Source organism: Danio rerio, chromosome 5 (genome assembly GCF_052040795.2).
Source record: "Danio rerio strain M-AB ecotype USA chromosome 5, GRCz13ab, whole genome shotgun sequence".
Classification (NCBI taxonomy): Eukaryota; Metazoa; Chordata; class Actinopteri; order Cypriniformes; family Danionidae; genus Danio; species Danio rerio.
In genome coordinates, this window is record NC_141025.1 from 49,267,596 (window position 1) to 49,292,098 (window position 24,503).

A 24,503-nucleotide genomic window follows, 5' to 3' on the forward strand; every position below is an offset into this window, starting at 1 on the left:
GATCAGGGCTGGAACATATGACAGGACAAGGAGAGAAACGATGACATACAGTGACGAACTGGCACAGGACAGAAGACATGAGGGGATTATAAGCTGTAGCAAATTAACACACAAACAGATGAACATAATTAGTTAATAATGGGTTAACAAGGAGGTTGGGACTAGACAATAGACAGGAGAGCACATGACACAGAGACAACATAAGCCATGTGCTCACATAATACAGGACAAGTACAAATAGCCAATGAGAGAACTCATTAACCACACGTTCACAATAACAGGACAAGACGAAGCAGGCAGCCACAATGTAAACACATAGCCACGTGCTTGGAAAACACAAATAGACAAAAGACACGAGCACACGAAAGATGAACACCTTACTGTGCACTCACACATATGCAACGCGCATGTTTTATCTCAGCGTCAACCAAAACCGAAACCAACTAGACGAAAACACTGAGAAGGAAGTGCAATGCCACCAGAACAAAACACAAACACGAGTACAAGAGCACGCGCATCCGAGGTACGCAGAGCCTGCGCGGCCGCATCAAGCGGGAGCGCGCACGCTCTGCGCACACCAACGATGTCATGCGCGCACACAGAGACACACACAATGACAGAAACAGGACAAGACAGAGCAAGTTTCCGGACTCTGCCACCAATACAAGAATTCACAAGACCAGAGTGGCAGAACCCTGACATTTTTTGTAATGATCTAGATGTGAAAAACTAACAATTTAACTATTAAATAGTTCAAGTGTTGGGCAGGTCACATCTAAGTGTTTTGGGCAGTGAATTGGACATCACATAGGACATATGGAATTTTAAAACATGAACAAATTTTTGCAGTGTTTATTTCACATATACACAACTAATCCCAGTTAACTACCTACCTTCTGTGGCTGAGCTTGATGGGGAAAAGCTTCAAAGTTGACTTTCTTGAACGTCAGCTGTACATATAGAGTAACTTTTTAACCATTTAAATAATCACCAAAAGCAGAAACAGAAAGGCAGTTTAATTGAAAAAGTATACTTAGAAATTGAGCAGTTTTCCTGTCTTGGGCTGTAGATCTTTAAATTTTGTCAGACGATCCGGCAAAGACACATTTGGTGTTAGATGGTTTGAGTTGAATTTGAGTACTTGTAGCTGAGGGAATATTGCAAATTCATGTTTGTAAGGGAGACACAATGCCTTTCTGTAGACATTCTTTCTGCTTCTCAGAATTATACTTCTTGCCATTTTCAAGTCACGACTGACGAACATAATGTTGAACAGCTTCGAATTGCATGACTTTTCAAACACACTATCACAGTCTGTTTCTCAGAGCATATCAATCCTTAGTGTTCCATCACTTTTTTTTCTCTGATAAATCCCACTACATTATCCATGAGTAGCACACAGTTGTCTGACATCTTTGATGTGATCTTTGTTTTTCTTAGCAATTGTCTTGCATGCATTTCAGTAGACTCTCTTTCTGCAAGTCTTTTTGTGACTTGCACCAGTGGTTGTTTTCCACTTCTCACAAGTTTTTTTTTTTTTTTTTTTAATAACCTGCAGGTGGTTCTCAAATGGAAAACAAGATATGTGGGTTAAGGAGCTGCGAAAGTTAGCTAAGTCATCAGCCAAGTGTTTGATGGAATGGTTGTTGTATGGTGGTAAGGTGGGTCCATAGAAATCCACTGATGTATCCAAAAAGTGCTCCAAAATGTCACCTGCATATCCTAGATAACATTCTCTCTTCCCATCCATGTCTTCCAAAAAAAATGTTCATGCCAACACTTAGACAAAGAAAGCGATGGCACTGGTCTTTAGTAAGTGCTTCCTTTAGGATTATCGGTCCTGTGTAAAGCATGAACTGACGTAGCTCAGTATCTTTCCACCTGTCTAATTCTGCCATGCCTCTTGGCTGCCTTGAAAACTCAGCGGGCAAAGCACCCTTCAAAATGACTGATGTTCATTTCTAATTTCTTAGAATACTCAGTCGACAGATCTGAGGGCCACACCACAAATATGTAAGAAGTCTTTTCGTAGCTTCAAGGCAAACAAGGTGCATGTAGTCAAGTGGAACCTGTTTGAAACATAAAATACCAGGTCTTACCAGAGGCCATACTTGCTTTTGATGGTGAGGTTATCCAGCTTGGTTGAACACCTCATCTTCTCTTTGTTCTGAAGGACCGTATGTTAAATACACTGCCTTTCCCTCCACCATTTGTGCTACTGCAATGCACTGCTCACATCCGTGCAAACTATTATGACTTTTAATGCATTTTAGAAAGGACCGTACAGTTATACAGTTTAGAGGATGCAAAATGAGTTGACAACGTCCCAAATTAATTCTAATACTTCTAAGAAGATCTTAGAATCACACCTGAGAAACCACAAAAGCAGAGATGTGGCTTTTCTTTAACTGCTTAAGATCAATCTGCACTAGATCAGCAAGAGACAACATTAGTTTGTGTTACTTGTGTCTATTTGCTGGAAGTCCTAAATTTCCCTCACCGGCTGGCCTTGGGGAAACACGGTGCTCCAGATTGGCTTGTGGCTTCGGTGACGTCCTTGGGATTCGCTCGTGGTCGGCTGTCGTTTACCGAGTTGACGGACTGCTGAGAGTCGGTTTGTGGAAGTTCATGCAGTTTCGGCGGTCCTGAAACTTAATTTACATAGAGAATTTGTGGTGACCCAATAGCGTGGCGGAGCGGTGTCCGAGCAGGTGAACAGGGGCAGAAAGCAATAGCATGCGCAAGCCAGCTAATGCAAAAGCAAAGTTTCTTTGTTGCAGGGTGTTTTTAGGTGACCTGGTTTGGTCCATCCCCATGGCACTGTCTTTCAATGAACAGTTGCCATAAAGGGCGGGGCCATGCCCGTACTGACGTAGGAGGGGTCAATCATTAACAGACTGCATGTAGATTTAACGTGGCAAGTTTGTAACTTAATCACATTAAATGTTACAAGATCAATACTGTTTGCGCTAGTGATGCGCGATACTACTGATTTCCGATCCAATACCAAGTAAAATCAAGGCGAGTATCGGTGATACAGATCAGATACCGATACTTTGCCTAAAAATTACTGTTTGGGAAATTAAAGGAACAAGTAGTGTACTTTAAAGTGTCACTTCATACTGAATACGAGACATATTACGGGTTATTCTTGTTTATTGTTTATTGATAAAGACTTATCATACAAAAAAGAGCCAACTTACATATTTATCGACAGCATCTGAGCATGTATATCTTAAAATGGCTGCCTAAACATCTAACACCCATAATGATGCTCTGAAAGGCGTGGAGTAATAATTTCTTTAGAGAAGAACCCTATAATTTCTTTCTTCAAATGATATTGTTTTACACACACACGCATTTAAAATAATTCCAATATTAGTTTTGGTAAAAACGTGCACTTTATTTTCCATATTAATTGAAATCTATGCAAACGGTTCATACAGGACCAATTAAAACATAAAATCCTTTACGAAGGCTAACATGTATTCTAATTTCATATATAAAGCATATAAATAAATAAATAGATAAATAAATAATGAAGCTATTTATTAAGAAATGAAGTTTAATACTTTTTATTGATTAGGAAAAGAAAAAAATCATACTTTAATAATAATATTAATGGTGATGACGATTATTATTATTATTAAGTAGGATATTGTTTATTTAAGTTTTATGAAAAGTCTACTTTTACAATTTGACACATGTAAAAAGCATTAACGTATCCTACGTTTTTTGTTTTCGCAAGCTTTAGAGACGTAACATATATTCTGTTTTAAATAATAGTTCACCTATAGCTTTTGCCATGAGACAAAAATGTGTTCCAAATGGCATCAATGTTTTCAAAGTGCACTGCGAAGGGAGCACAATTGTAAACATGAAGATTGCTAAAACTGACTTGAAAAATGCTTTGAACGCAAATTACACCTAAGAGTGATGACTTTAATGCTTTATTTAAAAAAATAATTTCAAGTTTAAATGTTAGAATATTCTGAATGAATAGGATATAGGGGGGAAAGTGGGAATAGAACTCAGCCAGGAACTATGTTTCTATCTACAGCTCCAAAGGTATTGTTATAGCAAGCGAATGTGACGCGAGGGAATATGGGGGGAGAGAAGGGATTAACAAATCATCCACAAAGCAAATCCGACTACGCCACCTGAGAAGTTTTCTCCCAGGAAATAGAAACTGGCTCAAACATTACTCTTAGGCCACACAGGTTCAGTTCTCATATGAATAGGCAAGAGACGTGAGTATAGTATAAAAGTACAAAATTTATTTCCAGAATTTGTGGCAGATTAAAATAGTCACATAAAATTCTCTGAACTTTCTGCCAACACCTCCCTCCAACGTAACTGCAGTAAATAAAAAAATAAAGAAAATGAATTTATAGAAAACAACAACAACAACAAGTTATTACAAAGTAAATATGAAAACTAAATTAACCGGAGAAATAAATTGAATAAACTAACTTACAGGGCTGAGGTCACACATAGGAGGGATCACCAGTGCTTCATATTGTTCAAAAAGCACACTTCCACACACACACACCACACCTGCACACTAAATTCACACACTCCACACGCCCAAACTGTCCACAGCAAAATTTCAAGTGCAGCGACACCACCACCACCACCTCAAGATCTTGCACCAGTGGGACCTCAGTTCCTGCAAGGAAAATCAAATCAAGTCAATATACGTGATAAATTATACAAGAGGAAAAAAACAAACCAAAATATTGTTGCGGGGGATTTTAAAAATCCTAATTTAGAAATTTAAAAATTTCTAAATTCCATCAAAACATTCTCTGCCACACAAGGGGAAACAAAACATTGGACCATGTTTACACAAACATAGCTGAAGCATACGCTGTGACCCCCCTCCCCCACCTGGGTCAGTCAGATCACCTTTCTTTGTTCCTTACCCCCAAATACTCACCCCTCATCGACCGTGTGAAGCCATCAGTGGGGACCATCAAAGTGTGGCCAGCGGGGGTAGACTCCACACTCCAGGACAGGTTTCAACGCACAGACTGGGGTATGTTTGCTTCCCAGGCCACACATGGCTCTCACACAGATATTGACAGTTACACTTCCTCTGTTCTGGAATATATCAACACCACCATAGACAGTGTTACAACCCAGAAACAAATCACCACATACACGAATCAGAAGCCATGGATGAACAAGGAGGTGTGCCTCCTGCTGAAGGCACGCAACACTGCCTTCAGATCATGGAATGCACAGGCCTACAGCACTTCCAGGGATAATCTGAAGAGGGGCAATCAAAAAGGCCAAGCACTGCTACAAGCTTAAGCTAGAGGAGCACTTTCCAACTCTGATCCTCGGTGTATGTGGCAAGGCATCCAGGCCACTACAAACCCAGCCAGTCCACACCCACAGCCACTGATGTCTCCTTCCTGAACGAGCTAAATGACTTTTATGCCCGCTTTGATAGAGACAATAAAGAACCCTACACCAGGATCACTTCCTCCACCGACCACTCACCTATCACACTCACCTCCTCAGAAGTACACAACGCACTGAGTCATATCAATAGGCGTAAGGCTGCTGGACCAGACGGTATTTCTGGGCGTGTCCTCAAAGTATGTGCAGAACAGCTCGCTGAGGTATTCACAGACATTTTCAACCTGTCGCTCAACCTAGCAGCTGTGCCAACATGCTTTAAAACCACCTCCATTGTGCCAGTGCCCAAACACTTCAGCCCAACATGCCGGAATGACTACCGGCCTGTAGCACTCACACCCATCATCATGAAGTGCTTCGAGCGGTTGGTCCTGGCACATCTAAAAGACTCTCTGCCATCCACACTGGACCCACATCAGTTTGCCTACCGTGGCAACAGGAGCACAGATGATGCAGTCTCTATAGCACTGCACTCTGTACTCACACACCTGGGGCCTCATGTACTAAGATTTGCGTGGAAATCATACCAAAACATTGCGTATGCACAAAGCTGTAAATGTGTGTACGCAGAAAAAATTCAGATGTATGAAACACTGCGTACGCCGAATCTCAAGCATATTCTTTTGTACATCCGAATGAACGTGAAACTGAGCGCAACATGCACGAGCACAAAACCCCTCCCTGCCTCCTCCCCCGTATGAATATGCTAATGACTATACTTTGGCAAAACTCAACGAAAAAGCAATGGCAAAAGCAAGCAAAAAGAGAAACTTTGAACAGAATGTGAATTGGATCAGGCCACATCTGCTCCACCACCGTCACACTCAACACTGGTGTACCACAGGGCTGTGTGCTGAGCCCCTTCCTCTACTCCCTTTTTACCGTTGATTGTAGGCCTGTTAATAGATCCAACACCATCATCAAATTTGCAGATGACACCACAGTGATTAGTCTAATCAGCAACAATGATGAGACGGCCTACAGGGAGGAGATACAGCATCTGGCCACTTGGTGCACCGACAATAATCTGCTCCTTAACACCATTAAGACCAAGGAGCTCATTGTGGACTTCAGAAAGGGACGAACAGGCTCACATGATCCCATCCACATCAATAGGATGGCCGTTGAGCCTGTCTCATCCTTTAAGTTCCTGGGGACACACATCTCCAAAGGACCTTTCCTGGTCCACCAATACCTCCAGCCTGATCAAGAAGGCTCACCAGCGCCTATTCTTCTTAAGGCAACTGAAGAAGAACCAGCTTTCATCAGCCGTCTTGGTGAACTTCTACCGCTGCACAATAGAGAGCATTCTGACAAACTGTGTCACAGTCTGGTATGGAAGCTGCTCTGTTGCTGAGTGTAAGGCACTGCAGCGGGTGGTGAAAACTGCCCAAAGCATCACAGGGACCACACTGCCAGCCATAGAGGACATCCAGAAGAAACACTGTTTGCGATGAGCACGCAGTATTCTGAACGACACCTTTCACCCTGCTCACAGACAGTTTTCTCTCCTGCCCTCTGGCAGGCGCTTCAGGCTCCCCCGGACAAAAACCAGCAGACTGAGGAACAGCTTTATCCCCAGAGCTGTCTCCTTCCTGAACTCTGCCCCACACTGACTCTTTTGCCCCCCCAATACACCCCCACTCTCCTCTAACTTAAACTCCTCGCAATAACAGCGGCGCGTCTTCATTGGCTATCCGCTTGTTAAGTGGTGACGTGTTTGTGACGCATGTATACTGTTTCCAGGTCCAAGCCGCTATTCATTTGAGTGGAGAAATCATTCGTTTATGATCGCGTTTTATTCCTATCACACATTAAAGTTAATTTTACATAAAGTCATAGTGTACACTACTATCTCTGGGCTTGCTGCATAACAAATACCAAAATTTTAACTATTTATAAAACAATGAATCACTTTCTGGCCATCAGATATTAGGCATGGACATATATATTGCGATTGTGACTTTCAAAAGTATTTAATCGCTTTGTAAACATTTTTTCATTACCATTTCATGAATCTCCCCATTCAGTTGAATGGCAAGAGAGTGAGAGAGTGCTTGGACCCGGAAGCCGCTCCGCTCCGCTCCGCTCACACTTAAAGGGCCATGACACCCCCCTCTTTCGGTTAAAGTCTACTTCAGAATTTTTTCAAAAGATGCATGATTAATGGGCGTGGAGCTCCGCGAGCATCGGGTAGGAGTGGGCGTGGCCAGCAGGGGAGAAGGGGAGCGAACAACTGCTATTGTCAGTTAGCTCACAAAATGAGACACAAAGAGGAGACGCATGAGTTTATAGCTCACAAAGTTAAAATGCAAAGAAATGAACAGTAATTTAATGCCCTGCTACATTTGCAATTTGTAATTTCATATACAGACAACCCCAATTTATATCATTATAAAGATGTGTGTTCATGTAAACACTATAAATGAGGATTCTCCCTCAATCCCCGTATCCAGCAGACTCAATGCAGCAGGTCTCCTGACCCGTCTATTTTAACCATTAACCCTGCTGGTAATCTGGAGGATTTAGGCAAACACAGCAGCACGGCGATGTGTCTGAATGTGAACGAATTCCAGATAAAAGACAGCGTCCACCATTCTCTAATTCTCGTGCTGCTCTCCCGACAAAAATGCTAGCAGCACACACACAGCTTTGCTGTATGATCGGCCCTGACAAGATGGGAAAACATGCAACAAACCCCGTGGATGATGGAAACAAACGCATATGAGCCTTCATGTATGGCTAAATACTGTGCCGTGGTTTCCGTGTCTCAGCTCGGGCTTGACACTGACAGGTCTGGCAGGTCTCATGAATAATTAAGCAGTCGGCTCTTCTCATAGGATAAGAGAACTCCGCTATGAATAATAATGAAAAACCGACGCGTCATCATTGCACTTGCAGTTCTGCGCTACGTCGCCGATTTTGATCCCGCCCCAAAAATCATTTTAAATCTGGAAACTGAAATTAGCTGACAAAAGCTCAAAATTATCCAGTTTTCCCCACAATTAAAGCTGACAGGTGCTAACATTGTCTTAACTGATGCTCAACACACACACATCTGTTAATATAAAAAAAAAAGTTCTCCGGGGTGTCCTGAACCTTTAACAAGCGGATGACGCGGTTCGGCAGCAAGCAATCAGAATGAAGTAGTCATTCTGTAATCAGAGAACACAGACCTGTGAACTTTGGTTCCGACCACAGTTGTTCCCAAGAGTTTGATTATTGCGGGTTCTGGAATTTCAATTATTGAAAATCGCGACGACGTGGGGCCCCCTAATCACACGGGCCCCCCCCCGCGGTGCGTGCCCTGCGGGCTCGTCCGCTACGCCACTGCTAGCTAGCGTGATCTGCAGGTGAACAGTGCTTTATTACGCACATGACTTGGCAGGCGGAAGAACAAGTAGTTCCGACTAAGTTGGAATGTCACTAGCTTTCGTTCAATACCAGAAATCATACATTTTAGACTCAAACAGATCATTTTAATCTGCTATAAGGGTTAAAACAACACATTGGTTAACCTGGTTGGTTGGAATATGAGGAAAACTATGGCATATTATTCAAAGATACATCTGCCTAAGTTCTAACCTTTTAAGAGATTGTATTTTATTCGTATGCATTATTTCTCTTTATCTCTACGAAATTGTACATCTGGCAGGATGTGCCCAAGGTGAGCACATGACCATGTAGAAGAGTCATTCAAAAGAGTCTCGTGGGGCAATTACTTAAGTTTTTCCAATGAAAATCCTGTTAAGCCCCATTGTGAGTAATTTAATCATTTACTAAGTTAACTGAAAGGCACCAGAACATCTGCGGCCAAACTATTGATGCAACTATTCAAGTCTATTGGCGCTCTGTTATAGGGATGATTTAAGACTTCAAGCCAGTTCAATGACAGGCAATTTGGCACCCGGTTTTCAAGCCTGATTCGAACTAGTTTTGAGTTCTGCAACATTCTTAGCATTTCAACAGATGTATTGATTTGGGTTAGTTGTGCTCTGCTTTTGTTTTGAGTTTTGTGAGTATTATTTTCAGTTTGCTTTTTATTTTCAATTTTTGCAGAGCATTTCTTTTTGTTTTGTTATTTAGATATTTCTTTGGGTTTATTATTGTTATCATTAGTATAATTATTTGGAAGATTATCAACATTTATGTTGATGTTGAACCAGAATATGTGAGATGCTGTGATTCCAAGCTGTAGCTGTCTCTCAACCAGGGGGCTATTTAATAAAAGGTGGTTAAGAAAAGTGGGGATTAAAATCAAAAGCCTGACTTCAATTAGCCAAACTAAACGTCCACGCTTAAATTGGTTCCATAACAGCAAGTTGAAGATTATTTGATCAAACTTAGTCTGAGTTCAGTTTAAATAATCTAGTCAACTGCTCATGCATGTTTCTGTTGTGAAACCTTAAAAGTCGAGCATAGATACATCGATTATGTTGTGCACCACCCAGGCAACTTCGAGAACTGAAAGAGCTCTGAAATGAGACACAGCTGTTCACAGCAAGTGTGTCACGACTCTTAGACAAGGAGGATCCAAATGCGTATTTCAATGAACAGAGGACACACGAAAGTTCAAACAAAAGAGAGCCACAGGCCACAACGAAGACATCAGACAGCGGAGGATACTGGGAGACAACAGTTAGGAACAAGGACAAACAAGGACAACAAACGGACTGATAACCAGCACATACCACAGGAGGAATTATATAGCCAGCCAAATGAGGTTCAGCTGTAGGATGATAAGTCAGCTGATGACATCAGGGGCCTGTTTCAGAAAGGAGGTTAACTGAAAACTCAGAGTATTTTAACCCTGAAATGAGAGAAACTCTGAGTTTTCCGTTTCAAAATGGCAGGTTTGTTAAACTCGAGAAAGCAGGGTAAGTCAAGCCTGTTTCTGAAAGAAAGGTAACTTTAACTCAGAGTCAGTTACTGTGGTAACTTACTCTGTGAATCTAACCTGGTCAGAAGCAGGTTTTATTCTCTAAACTCGGAGTTTCTGTCGGTCTCCTCCCCTTTTTTAAAGATGAAGCAGTATTTCTCGCCTTAGTCTTACGTTTCCACCCACCTATTTTAATGCTCATTTTGGATACGTGCATAAAAACGATTGATAGAAACGTCATGATGCACATAACTTTTTAAAATATGCATAAAACATGCGCATAACTGAGTAGGATAAACTTTTATTCGATAAAAAATGTGCGCATAAACTACGATGGAAACACTTTTACTGAACAAATTACAGTATGTACATTAAAAAAAGATCATGATCATATGATAATGAAAATGTGTGTAAATGGACAAACCAGCAGGCTGGGCACACTGTAACGTGTCTTAAATATTGTTTTAGTCATTCTAAAATGCCTTAACTGTTTCAGTATTAGTGTATATTATTAATTACCTCCGAATGTCTGGTGCGTGTCAAGAGTCTCCGCGTCTCATGGCTTCAGACGCCCCCACGTGTTCATTGTGTTTCAGCATTGTCTTCTGACATCGAGGCACAAGTACATTAATTAGGCTAAATAAAGAATTAATTGACGCAGCTTCTTCTACCACAGTAAATTCTGTTTTTACTGTTGATATTTGGTGCCAGTTTAATCAGGAAGTGATGATTTTTTTTCTCTTTGACTCGTTGGATGGAATTTTATTTGCATCTTTTATGCAATATTCCAGTTTTGCACATAAATTTATGTAATATATTTGGATGGAAACATGGCTATTGCCTATATTTTAGTCACACACAGAAGAACTGTACGAGAATGGCTTATCCTTTTTTAATAAATAATTAAATTAAATTCACCTTCGACACGCACTGTAACTAGATTAATGGGATTATTATTCTTTCTAAAAATTATTTTTAGTACTGCTTACCTTCTAAATGTTATATTAACCTCTATCACTTGATCAATAAAAAAGGCAGACACACAAGTGCACTGTTAAATCATTTAAAACTAATAAATGTATAAAAAAGTTTAGAAAAAAAATATAAACGTCACAAATTACATTACTTATTTTATTATACTTAAATATTTAAATACTTAAAAAGTGAAATTAGGCATTAACTTGAGCAGCTGTTTTCCCACGCTAACTGTCTCTTCTTCACTGATGGTTGCTTCTTTTCAAATATATACACTCATATTTGCTATAACTTTGCATGAGAACATCAAGTTCAGCTAGAGAAAGAAATGGTGATCTCTGTTATAAGATGTTGCCATAGTCACTCGTAATGTCTGCGCTCCATTGATAATGCCTTTTTAAAGTAACGGTGTGCGCGCTTAACTCTGAGTTGGTCTACTCGAAGTTGATTGACCCAGCTCAGATCAGCTGTTCTGAAACCGAAAACTCTGAGTTTTTAATCTCTCGGTAAATCAACTCAGAGTTCAAGTTTAAACTCTGAGTTGTTTGAACCTCCTTACTGAAACAGGCCCCAGTTGATCCTAGCACGCTGTCAACACAAAAGGTAAACAAACACACACCCTCACACATGACAACACACAAGGCATGATACATAACATACAGGAGGAACACACAGATCCATAAACCGTGACAGAGTGAGCAGATTGTTCAATAGGCTACATTTGTAGCAATATATTTTTAAATATAGGCCTATTAACATGAAATTAAATATTTGTTATAAAACACAGTAATTGTGCTTGACCGCACACATGTGCGTGAGAGAGAGGATTTGCGTTACTGCCAATTGTTGCTTGCAAGGAAAAGTTTTAATGCATTGCAGGCTCACTGTAACATACAAAATGTTCTAAATGTAAGCACATAGGTTTAAAATAAATAAAGAGTCGTGCACGCACAATCGGTGGGATTTTTAATTTGCTCTTGAATCTGCTGCAAATCGTGCTTTTCCTTTGCCACTTGTTTCCCGTGGCCCGTGGGAAAATAACATTACATTAAAGTGGCGCTGCTGCTCAGCACGGATCATCTCCTGATTATTCGGCTCATTTTATATCTTTGAAGTCATTATTTAAGAAATGTAGTCTTCTTCTTTATATTAATCAGTGTCTTTCTTACCCCCGTGCTCGCGTGGGTTTCCTCCAGATGCTCTGATTTCCCCCAAATCCAAAGACATGCGGCATATATAATTAATTTTTTTTTGCTATTGAGTGAGTATAAAGTTTTAATCATTATTAAGAGGTTAAGTGAATTAAAATAGCATCAGAATATGGCAGGTGAATGTTAACATTACTTTGATTAAGCTTGAACTTAAGACTTAGTCTGAGAGTTAGCCTGCCCCGTACCAGGCTAGTTTCCAAGCATAAATTGCCAGGGTAACTAAGTTTGAACTATCGTAAATTTGATTTATGAAACTGAATCCGCCATTAATAAACCTGACTTACCAAAATAAGCCTGGCTTTTTCTGTAAGCTTGGTTTATGGAATAGCCCCCAGATCATAAAAAGTACATTTTGTTCACCTGAACAAATCTGTTGGATTGTGCATTTAAGATATTTTCAGTTATTTACTTTAATTTCAATCTACTTCAAGAACTAGGGCCTTTCCCAGTGGACGACTGGTCTTTTTTAACTGGTGGTTGTGGTTCTTTACCCTGTGCTGTGAAACACTGAGTGCTTGATAGTGTGATTCGAGTGCACTGTGGTGTGAGCGTGTGCTGGGGTGAAGTCGGTGTATTTTTATTTTGTGCACATGAAATTTTTTTGTGAATATAAATAAATATTTTACGCACGTGAATTTGATTTTATGCATGTGAATTTGGCTACACATGTGTACATTGTTTCTTTTGCGTGAATTACTTTTGAGTCTTATTTGACTCCATAAAGAATAAGTTAATCATTATGTGCCCCCCAAGTAAAGTTTTGACATAACAATACATTACGCCTGTTTCACAGCGTAAGCGAAAGCAGTGCGTGATCAGCACGTGCGCAGCGCATATGTCGAGTAGCAGCAGCAAGCAGGCGTTTGCCTTTCCCACCAGCTGCATCTGCAGCGCGCAGTTCCTTTAAAATAATTGTTTCGCGTTTCATGTTTCTTTAAAATAATTAAAATAGTTTTTATTTACTAAACACGTTACAATTTAACATTGTGCAAAAGGAACAGGAACTTTCAGACGTGTTTGTAACGTAACTGTTAGCGTTAGCATACATTAGCTCGTGTTTCGTGTTTCTTAAAGCAAGTTACATTTCGTATCAAATTGTTTTAAGTTACTAAACAGTGTTACAACCAAACACTGTGGAAAATGTTTTAAGCTCTAATTTCACAAAGTAGTAATTAGTACACAAGCAGTAAAAACCTTACCTTTCTGACCGGGGGCCTGTTTCAGTAAGGAGATTCAAACAACTCTGAGTTTAAACTTGAACTCTGAGTTGATTTACAGAGAGATTGAAAACTCTTGAGTTTTCGGTTTCAGAATAGCTAATCTGAGTTAGGTCAATCAACTTTGAGTAGACCAACTCAGAGTTAAGCGCGCACACCGTGACTATAAAAAGACATTATCAATGGAGCGCAGATATTATGAGTGACCATGGCAACATCTTAAAAAAAGAGATCAGCATTTCTTTCTCCGGCTGAATTTGATCTGCTCATGCAAAGTTATAGCAAATATGAGCGTATATATTTAAAAAGAAGCAGCCATCAGTGAAACAGAGACAGTTAGCCTGGGAAAACAGCTGCTTAAGTTAATGCGTAATTTTTAATTTTAAGTATTTAAATATTTAATTATAATAAAATAAGTAATGTAATGTGTGATGTTTATAAAATGTTTCTAAGCTTTTATACACGTTGATCAGTTTTAATAGATTAAAAAGTGCACTTGTGTGTCTGCCTTTTTATTAATCAAGTGATAGAGGTTGATAACATTTATAAGCAGAACTAAAAATAATTTTTAGAAAGAATAATAATTCCATTAATCTAGTAACAGTACATGTCAAATGTTAAGCTAATTATTTATGAAAAAGGACAAGCCTCGTACGTGACTTTGTTCTGTGTGTGACAAAAATGTAGGCAATATCTTGTTTCCATCCAAATATATTACATAAATTTGTGCAAAACTGGAATATTGCAAATAAATTTTTATCCAATGAGTCAAAGTGAACAAAATCGTCACTGCCTGATTAACTTGCGCCAAATATCAACAGTAAAAACAGAATTTACTGCGGTAGAAGAAGCTGCGTCAGTTAATTATTTATTTGACAATTGTTTGAAGCCTCCTGACACTCGGAGTTAATTAATAATATACAATAATACTGAAACAGTTCAGGCATTTTAGAATGACCAAAAACAACATTTAAGATGTTCTACACTGTGCTCAGTCTGCTGGTTTGTCCATTCACTCACATTTTCATCATCATCTCTAACAAACCTTTTTTTAATGTACATACTGTAGTTTGTTAAGTTTATGCACATCTTTTCTTATCAAATAAAAGTTTAACATACTCAGTTATGCACATGTTTTATTATGCGTATTTTCAAAAGTTATGTGAATCATGACGTTTCCATTAATCGTTTTTATGGGCATCTCCAAAATGAGCTCTAAAATAGGTGGGTGTAAACGTAAGGCTAAGGCGAAAAATACGATTCATCTTTAAAAAAGGGTAGGAGACCAACAGAAACTCAGAGTTTAGAGAATAAAACCTGCTCTGGACCAGGTTAGATTCACAGAGTAAGTTGTCACGGTAACTGACTCTGAGTTAAAGTTACCTCTCTTTCAGAAACAGGTTTGACTTACCCCCATTTCTCGAGTTTAACAAACCTGCCATTTTGAAACGGAAAACCCAGAGTTTCTCTCATTTCAGGGTTAAAATACTCCGTGTTTTCACTTAACCTGCTTTCTGAAACAGGCCCTGGAATTCACAGGAAAGTTTTGAAAAACCAAACAAATTTTTTTTCTTCATGTGATCTTCATGGCGGTTGGCAACCAGCTTTTTGGAGCATTATCGCCACCATCTGGAATAGAGTTTGGATCAGGAGTTTACTCATGCATGTGTTTCTTATGAAACCAACTTCTGCTTTAAAAAAACAACAACAGTCAGAACAGGAGCAAGCTATCTCGAAAATAAGCGCATTTTACACCCTTTTTCCAAGATGATATGTATAACCCATTTGTAAATAATATTGTTTTGTTTGCGTCTAAGCATTGCGACCATCCACACAAAATATTCTTATTATTTTGTTTCTGTTGTACCATGAATATTTTCTCAAATTATCATTAAATGTGAAGCTAACAGATTACTAGATAAAATAAGAATTTAATTGGTTGCCGTCAGCCGAGTCTTTGCCAGAAGCGGCCCGGACTCTACATACAGACTCTGGCCGGATATGGTTAACAGGAATCGGGCCAGTGCTTTACAGCCGCATCACACATGCATGTGCGCGAGTGAGCAGCGGGCCGCACTTGGCCCGGATAACACTCGCCGATGCCGAGTCGGGGCCGGCGGCGCCGAAGATTTGTAACTGGAGTCAATTAATGTTTCTTAAGATTATGCAGTGATTTATGTATATACCTAATACGGTACTGAATGCATTTCTGTGTGGAGTTTGTATGTTCTCCCTGCTTTCGTGTGGGTTTCCTCCTGATGCTCCGGTTTCCCTCACAGTCCAAAGACATGCGGTATAGGTGAATTGGGTAGGCTATATTGTCCGTAGTGTTTGAGTGTGTGTGTGTAAATGTTTGCCAGAGATGGGTTGCGGCTGGAAGGGCATCCGCTGTGTAAAAATGTGGGACTAAGGGACTAAGCCAACAACAAAATGAATGAATGAATGTTAATCACTCACCACACTTAAATGAATTCCTTTTAGATCTTAAAAAAGAATCAGTTAATAAGACAGACTTATGCAGTGTTTTACGTATACACCTAATTCATTTTCTTTAATTTTTACCTATGTTAAATAAACCTACTGCCTACTGTATCTGAACAAATTAAGTTTTTTATGTTTATTTATTTTGTTTTAATTTTATAACTATATAGAGATTAATGTCATTGCTGTGAAATAAAATTTAAACTATTAACCATTATCTTGACAGGGTTTTTTATGCTGGCTGAATGGCATGGTTATCCACACACAGTAAAGAGTACCCTAGTATCCATGTGATCTATCCGCCCTATATTAATATTCATTTATTTTCTTTTTGGGTCACCACAGCGGAATGAACTGGCAACTATTCCAGCATATGTTTTACGCAGTAGGTGCCCTTCCAGCCACAACACATCACTGAGAAACATCCATACACACTCTTTCACATACACACAGACACACACACACACACACTATGGTCAATTTAAGCATACCCATTTCATCTATACCACATGTCTTTGAACTTGTGGAGGAAACTAGAGCACCTGGAGGAAACCCACGCCAACACAGGGAGAACATACAAATTCCACACAGAATTGCCAACTGACCCAGCCAAGTCTCGAACCAGCGTCCTTCTTGCTGTGAGGCGAACGTGATACCCACTGTGCCACCGCGTCGCCCCTATATTAATAAGACATTTTAAATGTATACAAATAAACAGTTTGTAATTTTTTTGCTCATTATATTTATTTATGAAAAAAACAATCATTGTCTGGACAGATAGTAAAAGAAAGCAATTACAACTTTTTTTACACAACATCACAGAAACCAAAGTAAATTTGGAATTAGAAAAAAAGGAAAAAGTCAGAAAGTTAATATTTCACTTATAGCAAAAGCTTTCATGATATTTTATATTATGTATATCACTTATATTTTGATCTATATTGGCTTCTTATTCTACTGTTGTCATAAATCAATTTATATTTTAATACATATGCTTTTTTTTTAAATGCTGCAGGTCTTCAGCCTGCTGTACAGCCAACCAGGGATACGGCAGTCTTTTCTAAATATTACTTTGAATATTGCAGAAAAAAATAATACAAATATAATAGTTAAATTTAAGTTTTAAGTTTGTCTTTTAACATGTTGAAATAAAGCGATAGTTCAAAAAAAATCAGGTTAATTTACTCAACTGCAGTGAGTTTTTCCCTTTTTTCAGTTGAACATTAAAGAAGATTTCGCTGAATCTGTAGTACGTGGTGATTTATAAACGTCATTCAATAGCGATAGCTAATAATATTGTAAATAATGTAAAAAAAAAAAATTGATAATTTTTCTTTACAAGACTTCATTATATCATGACGAGCCAAAGTTATGGATTTGTACCTGTTTGTATGTGCTTATTTTTAATCTGAAAAACATCCCTGTTTGGGGGCATTATACAGTATGAATCGCTACGGATTCAGCTAAAATACTTCCTTAATGTTCTACGGAAGAAAAAAGTCTGGTAACACTTTATTTTGATGGTGCGTTTGAGTATTAGACTGTCTGCTTAATATCTGTTGATACTGCTCATTCAACAGACATTTAACTCACTATAAGAAACTTTGCAAGTACATATCAACATACACTAACTCTAACCTCAACCCTAACCGTCTACTTATAATCTAAAGAGAATTAGTTGGCATGTAGATGTAATGAAAGTTAAGTTTAACTAACGGACCATCAAAATAAAGTTTGACTAAAGGCCTCCTACATCTTGGATGACCTGTGGTTGAGTAAGTTCTTTTTTTGGGTGAACTATCTCTTTAAGTATACATGTTTTTTAAATTATGCCTAGTTCATGTAAGATACAATATGTAGTCATTCAGTCATTCATTCGAGCAAAGTTACATAACTGGTTTCTTTTCTAAAAGGAGCACCCACTGCACAATTATCTCTTGAACTAGCCAAAAAAACAATTGAAATTCAAAAGGAGAAGATACTTCATTTGCAAGAGAAAGTTGACTTTCTGATGAACAACGGGAATTATCTCCATTCAAGACTGGAGGATGGTACATTTTTGTGTTGTTTACGTGTTATGTTAACTTGTGTGTGTTTTTTATTAAGGTAACACTACTTTACATACCCTATCATATGAATGGTTTTTGACATCATGCTAACGTATTTGGCATATATTATAAAAAGATTAAGAAAAAGAAATCTGCCTTTTTTAAGTATCACTACATTAAGTGTAATTAAATGATTTAATGCCTTGTAGTTTTATGTTCTCAATACATTGTATTTGTTCTCTGTCATAGCCCTTAGTCTGAGGTGTGAAACTGTTAATTCACCTGCCCGAACTGCATCATCACCCACTATTGCTTTATCACAGAAGAATCAGTCCACTAATACATCTTCAGATTCATCAGAATCAACAGACTGTTTTCATAGAAAGCATTTTTGTTTAAAATTTGTATAATAGTTGTACAAACAGATGTCTTGCCTAAAAATGCTGAACTTGAGCTGTAGATCAAAATCTACTAGATATCTAAAATATAGGCCAAAAAAGGACTAGTCACACTTGTTAAACTAGACAGGATTAAATGAATGTGAAGTTTGTTGAGTTAGTATGTTTGATATCTAGTCAGTATGTCGAGGGCATAGTTCCAATCTCAAGTTTGGGGTTAGTACTATTTTGTTCTTAAAAACAAGGTTTTCTGTTTATGAAGGCTGCATATATTTGATCAAAAATAGTTACAAAGTTACAACAGAAAATTGTAACAGGAACACAAATGTAATGCAAGCGCCCATTGCTGAGTTGGCAACAGCAAACCACACCGAATTCAAGTGTTTAAGGGCAACCTTCAAGAAGGGTGAAAGCGTTCAAAAATTTGCAAATCTCTATCTCACACATTGTCTTGCTCAGTCTAATATGGAGATAATAAAGCAGTTTAAAGAGAGCAATGCCCAGCTTGATATTTTTAAAAAGTTAGTCTTTATCTGAATTATGCTAGATGTGAACAAGGCAGTTTATGTTTTTCACAATTCCCAAGGCTGTATGTTTGCATTGATGTTGTTTTTTTTTTTTTTTTTGAAATATTGAATTATTTAGTTAATGCAGTCTTAGATTTATAAAACATTTTGATTAATGTTGATCTGAAGTTGAAAATTTGAAAAAAAAAAAAGTTTAAAATTAAAATGATCTGATCTAATAATTCAGTTGATTTACCTGACTGTTGTATTTAGTTAGAGTGCAAATAAAAGTTATTGGTGAATGTTAATAATGACTTCAGTTCATCTACATCTTAGTGATGGAATGCGCCTGCACATACTGAGTTGTCTGTACACATTAACTCATTCTTAACTACTCATAAACTAATATGAACTCATGAGTTGTTAATGTATTGTTATGTCATGACTTTATTTTGAGGGGCACATCATGATTAACTTATTCTTAGCTACTCATAGACTAACATGAACTCATGAGTTAATGTATTGTTATGTCATGACTTTACTTTGAGGGGCACATCATGATTAACTCATTCTTAGCTACTTATAGACTAACATAAACTCATGAGTTAATGTATTGTTATGTCATGACTTTACTTTGAGGGGCACATCATGATTATAGACTAACATGAACTCATGAAGTTGTTAAGGCACATTATTGTAAAGTATTATAAATTAGATGTTATTAAATTAGATAGATTATATTATTAAATTAGATACGAACAATAGATACAAACTTATCCGATGCCAGGAGTGCTGTGTTTAAACAGCACAATATGATAAAAGGGCAGAATACACAATAATTTCTGACACAATAAAGCAGTAACAAAAACCAGACCCAGTAAAGAAGAATGAAAGCATCATCTGTAGGCTAAAGCTGAGTTTTTATTTGCGTGGTAATGTCTGCTTCACGAGTACATGTTAGTGTGATACTTTGGCTTTAAGGGCAATTGAGTAGTGCCTTGAGGCCCGATGCACTGTTACCACTCACAGTCAAAACATGAATAATGAACATGTGATTAATAAACAGTTGTTGTTGTTTTTTTTTATATTGTGCCTTCCTTGAGGAAGATAGTTATTCCATATATAATATGAAAAATATATAGATAATTAACATTCAATGGTGTTTTTCGTGTACACTAAAGGTATTCTTTTTCAAAGCAACTTATATTTAGCTTAATCTTAAGTGTTAATTAATACATTAATTAACAAACATGTACTAACAACTAATTAAGTTAGCCATTATTCACACATGAACTCATGTATATCATGCTGTAGTTAAGGTTAGTTCATGATTAGTTTATGCATTAACTCATCATGAGTTCATACTAAAGTAATGGTTAATTTATATATTAGTACATCATAATTCATGTACTGTTATTGTAAAGTGTTACCGATTAAAGATACAGATAAGAGGTTTGCACTGACTGGGCTATATGGTATGTGTAGTTTTTGAAGCCAAGTATGAACTAAATGCATGCTGTGTGTAGTTTTTCTGTAAATGGTAACTTATTGGAGACTGTAAGGGTTTGTATGTGTTCATATATGTATTGCATTTATTTATTTAATTTACAAAATCGCAGACCTTACAGCAGGCTATTTCACACCATCATTGATTTGCAGTTATAATCAATTCATGTTCATAGAAAGGAATTAACATTTATACACAATAATTTATGTGTATAAAGCATCTGTTTTGTAAGAAGTGCTTCTTATATAATATGTGAACAACCCATACAGCTTTACTTGGACATTTCCTCAAGCAAGAATGACGTTGACTGAAACGTTCTGCCATACACCACCCCCACTAAAAGGTTACCCTTTATGCAGTGAAAACACAACCTGATAAAGGTGACCCATACTGTAACATACTGTACCAATCAGTGGAAACGACCATTACTTACCTGCTTATTACAACACTACTGGTAGTTTAAGTCTGTTAATATGCCAGAGTGAACTTTCCTGAAAATGCATTAGTAACTGTTTGCTTGTGCTGTCCAGAAATTGTTTTTTTTTTCAAGAAATGTAAAAATCTGGTCTAAAATTATATTGTGCAAACCAAACATTTATAAGCTTGAAATTTTCCATGGCCTCTCATAAAAAAATAAATGAGTGTATAAATAAATAAAACTCATTTCTTTAAATCAAAATAGATATATTTACTAAAGTAAGCTTCTAAATTTGTCCTCGCTTCTGCTAATGATTCTCAGCAAAGACAAAACAAAAACATTGATAGAATTTTTTTTTTTTATATGAAGCACAGACATTGTTGTAAGACATACATCCCTCAATTTATCTTTGCTGCAATTTATCTGCTTTTCATTAAAATGTCAGTTGTGCTCGAAAGACACAGAGAAAGAATCTTATTTTACTGCAGTGGCATGAAGGACAGACTTATAATAAAGACAAGTGTTTGCCACCTCTCCAGTGGAACACATATTACATCTGGGATTTGATGACTTGTTTTGTGAGGGCGTATTTTAGAGGCCAGATGATGCACGAACAACCACAGGTAGAAACTAACAGATCTCAGAACAGTCAAGACATCAAGATCAAAAGATATCTATTTCTGTCCGTGGGTGGGAAAGAGAGCTGGAAGCTGCGAAAAGGAACAAATAATGATCCACAAACAGCCTCCCAAACACCATGCAAAAACAACATTGTGGCCGAGGAACGGAATAATGGGAGAGTTATATACTCTCGACCAATCCTATTTACTAAAGAAAAGATATATCCCCACCCTCTCGATATCTCATTAGGCTCTGGCAGTTTTAACTGTAAACACAATACATCTCCAAAACAGGATTCAAATCTGCTAAGCTCGTTTTAAAGATAACACCATCCAAAGGTAACAGCATGTACCATAGGTATTTACCTTTTCAATTATACTTCTACATTAACGTTTTAAAGCGAGAACAGGATATTTTTGGGCATTGTTATTTTAGAAAGGACAGTATAAGGGCAGTCTGGGAATTGGAGCAGTAAATGACCTGGAGTTGTGACTCAAACTCAGGTTACCCAAAGTGCAACAGTACCATATGTTGGAATTATTTTAATTCATCGACATCAAAAAGCCAATAGAGAATTGAAACCAGTACATTCCATCGGTGCGCCGATGTTCTCCTCTTAATCTGCACCTTTACATCGCATAATGTTACACATAAATTTCTTTTTTAATTCACTTACAGTGCAATGTTCAGACCCCACTGTGTTAACCACGTCAGCTAAACTCTCCCACTCTATTTTTTCTTTTGTTATTAATTTCGGAGGACAAACTTGCAAACAACATCGTTTTTCTCCAGTCTACCTCCGAAAGGAGCACCTCCAATTCTGTGAAGTTTCTCTTTTTGCTTGCTTTAGCCATTGCTTTTTTCGTTTGGTTTAGCCAAAGGAAAGTCATTACCATATGTAGTATTGGGAGGCATGGAGAGGTTTTGCGCTCATGCACGTTCACTCAGTTTCACGTTATTTCAGATGTACAAAGAGAATATGTGTGGAATTCCGCAAATGCAGTGTTTTATACATCTGATTTTTTTCACTGTGTATGCACATTTACAGCTTTGTGCATACACAAAGTTTTAATATGAATTAAACACAAGTCCATGTACATGAGGCCCCAGGAATTACTTTTTATTACTTTTCCATTACTTTTCCCTACCTGACTGAGGTTTGATCTCTTTCAGAATGTGCAGGTGTTTTGTCACCTGTTTTATAGAGAAGCTCTGCATTTAACAAGCACCTATGTAACCAACACCTTCATTTTATTTAAAAAAGGAACTTTCTGAGCTTTCTACTTTTGTATGTCTGGTGTTATTAGTTAAGTAAATTCACTGTCTGTTGGGATAAGGATCACAATATAGCCTACGAGTACTAACAAGAAATATTTTTTATTAAGGAAAAACAGATTTTAAACCTTTAAAATGTTTAATAACAAAATGAACAGTAAGACGATGAAAAAAAAAAAAAACATCCCCAAATGAAGATAAATCTTTGAGCTTTACACACTGGATAAATTTCTTCACGTGGCCTTAAAGGGGTGGTCCACTACGATATCATATTTTAAAAAGCCCATATTATGGGTTCCCCTTCGGTTGGGGAACTCCAGTACTATAAGTGGATTTGATGTTCTAAATCCACGTACGGGAGATTCGGTTCAGAAGCTACTCGTCTGAAAGAGTATTGAAGGGGCCAATGAAAGCAATGAATTGGCAGCGTAAGCTTGTGCAGGTGTGCTGCATCGCCAATTAACTGAGCATATAAGCACACCTGGCGCCAGCAAACGCTATCCTTTTCGCTTCAGAGACTTTTCTGATCGAGCTTCATGAGGGTTCCTCTTGCTGTCTACAGCCACATCAAGCGAACGAGTGTCTCCCGGTCCAGAGCGAGTCCACGCAGCGGCAGACGGTCGAGCTGGGTTTTCTCCCTTGCCTGGCGTCCCTTTGGGTCCGGTCCTCCAGAGCGGTGCGTATTGTTGTTTCCTAAAAGAGCAACACAGTCGTGCAGCACGTCACTGCATTACATGTTTGGGGGTCCAGCATGTTAATGTGGTGCTCGGGGGCAGTTCATGTCGTCACTGCAATGCCATGACCGTCGCCCAGTTGAGATCGCGGCTAACTTTCGTAAGAGAGCGAGCCACCCCAGTCGCCTCCTGCTCTGCAGCGGGCGCTTGGGCAGATCTGAGGGTTCCAGCGAAAGATAATCCGCCGGCTTAGGGCTCGCGGACCTCTCGCTCCTCCAAGCGCTCCATCCAAGCTTCGGGTGCTGGGAGTGATCTGTCTAATCAGATGGTAGCTCTCACACTCGCTGACACTGGAGATCAGATGTCCTCCGCGGCATCGGAGGGTGGGCTTTCATTGTCTGACGATGATCTGGACCCGCTCGCCCCCTCTGGGCAAGCGAGCGCCGTCAAAACGGATTCTGAATCGACCATGTTGGCCGTGCTTTCTCGGGCTGCTTAGGCCGTTGGGTTGGAGATGGTTCATCCCCCAGCCCCGCTGCCGGACCGACTAGATGGGTGTTACGTAGAGGACCAAAAGGCGAAGCCTTTGAAGCCTCTCGTCCCCTTCTTCCCAGAAGTGAACAGTAGGCTCACGCAGTCCTGGAGGGCACCTTTCTCTGCCCGCACTGCGTCTGCCTCCGCCCTCACCACCCTGGATGGTGGAGCTGCCAGGGAGTATGAGGCGATCCCGCAGGTGGAGCGCGCCATTGCGGTCAATCTTTGTCCGCGTGGCGCCCCTACTTTGCGCGGTCCGCCCCCTCTCCCGTCCAAAGCCTGTAGGTTATCTGCCTCCCTCGGAGCTAGAGCTTACAAGGCTGCGGGCCAGG

At 38.8% G+C, this 24,503-nt stretch overlaps 1 protein-coding gene and 1 long non-coding RNA gene across 12 annotated transcripts in view; one reads left to right on the forward strand and one right to left on the reverse strand.

Annotated features, from left to right (window-relative positions):
- LOC147844362 (uncharacterized) overlaps positions 1-24,503 on the forward strand; it is a 230,886-nt gene that overhangs the window by 198,970 nt on the left and 7,413 nt on the right. The gene's annotated exons all lie outside the window — the stretch shown is intronic.
- Positions 1-24,503, reverse strand: part of LOC147844363 (uncharacterized) — a 40,857-nt gene that overhangs the window by 5,192 nt on the left and 11,162 nt on the right. For 3 of the 11 annotated variants that reach the window (XR_015491713.1, XR_015491719.1, XR_015491717.1), the window contains exon 6: positions 22,793-23,277. The exons of 1 other annotated variant lie outside the window; for it this stretch is intronic. The gene's annotated coding sequence lies outside the window, so the exon portion shown is untranslated. Of the gene's footprint in view, positions 1-2,500; positions 2,652-4,255; positions 4,670-4,939; positions 5,104-22,792; positions 23,306-24,503 lie in introns of those variants that run through there. 7 more of the 11 variants (XR_015491712.1, XR_015491715.1, XR_015491716.1 and 4 more) reach the window with 5 other exon arrangements.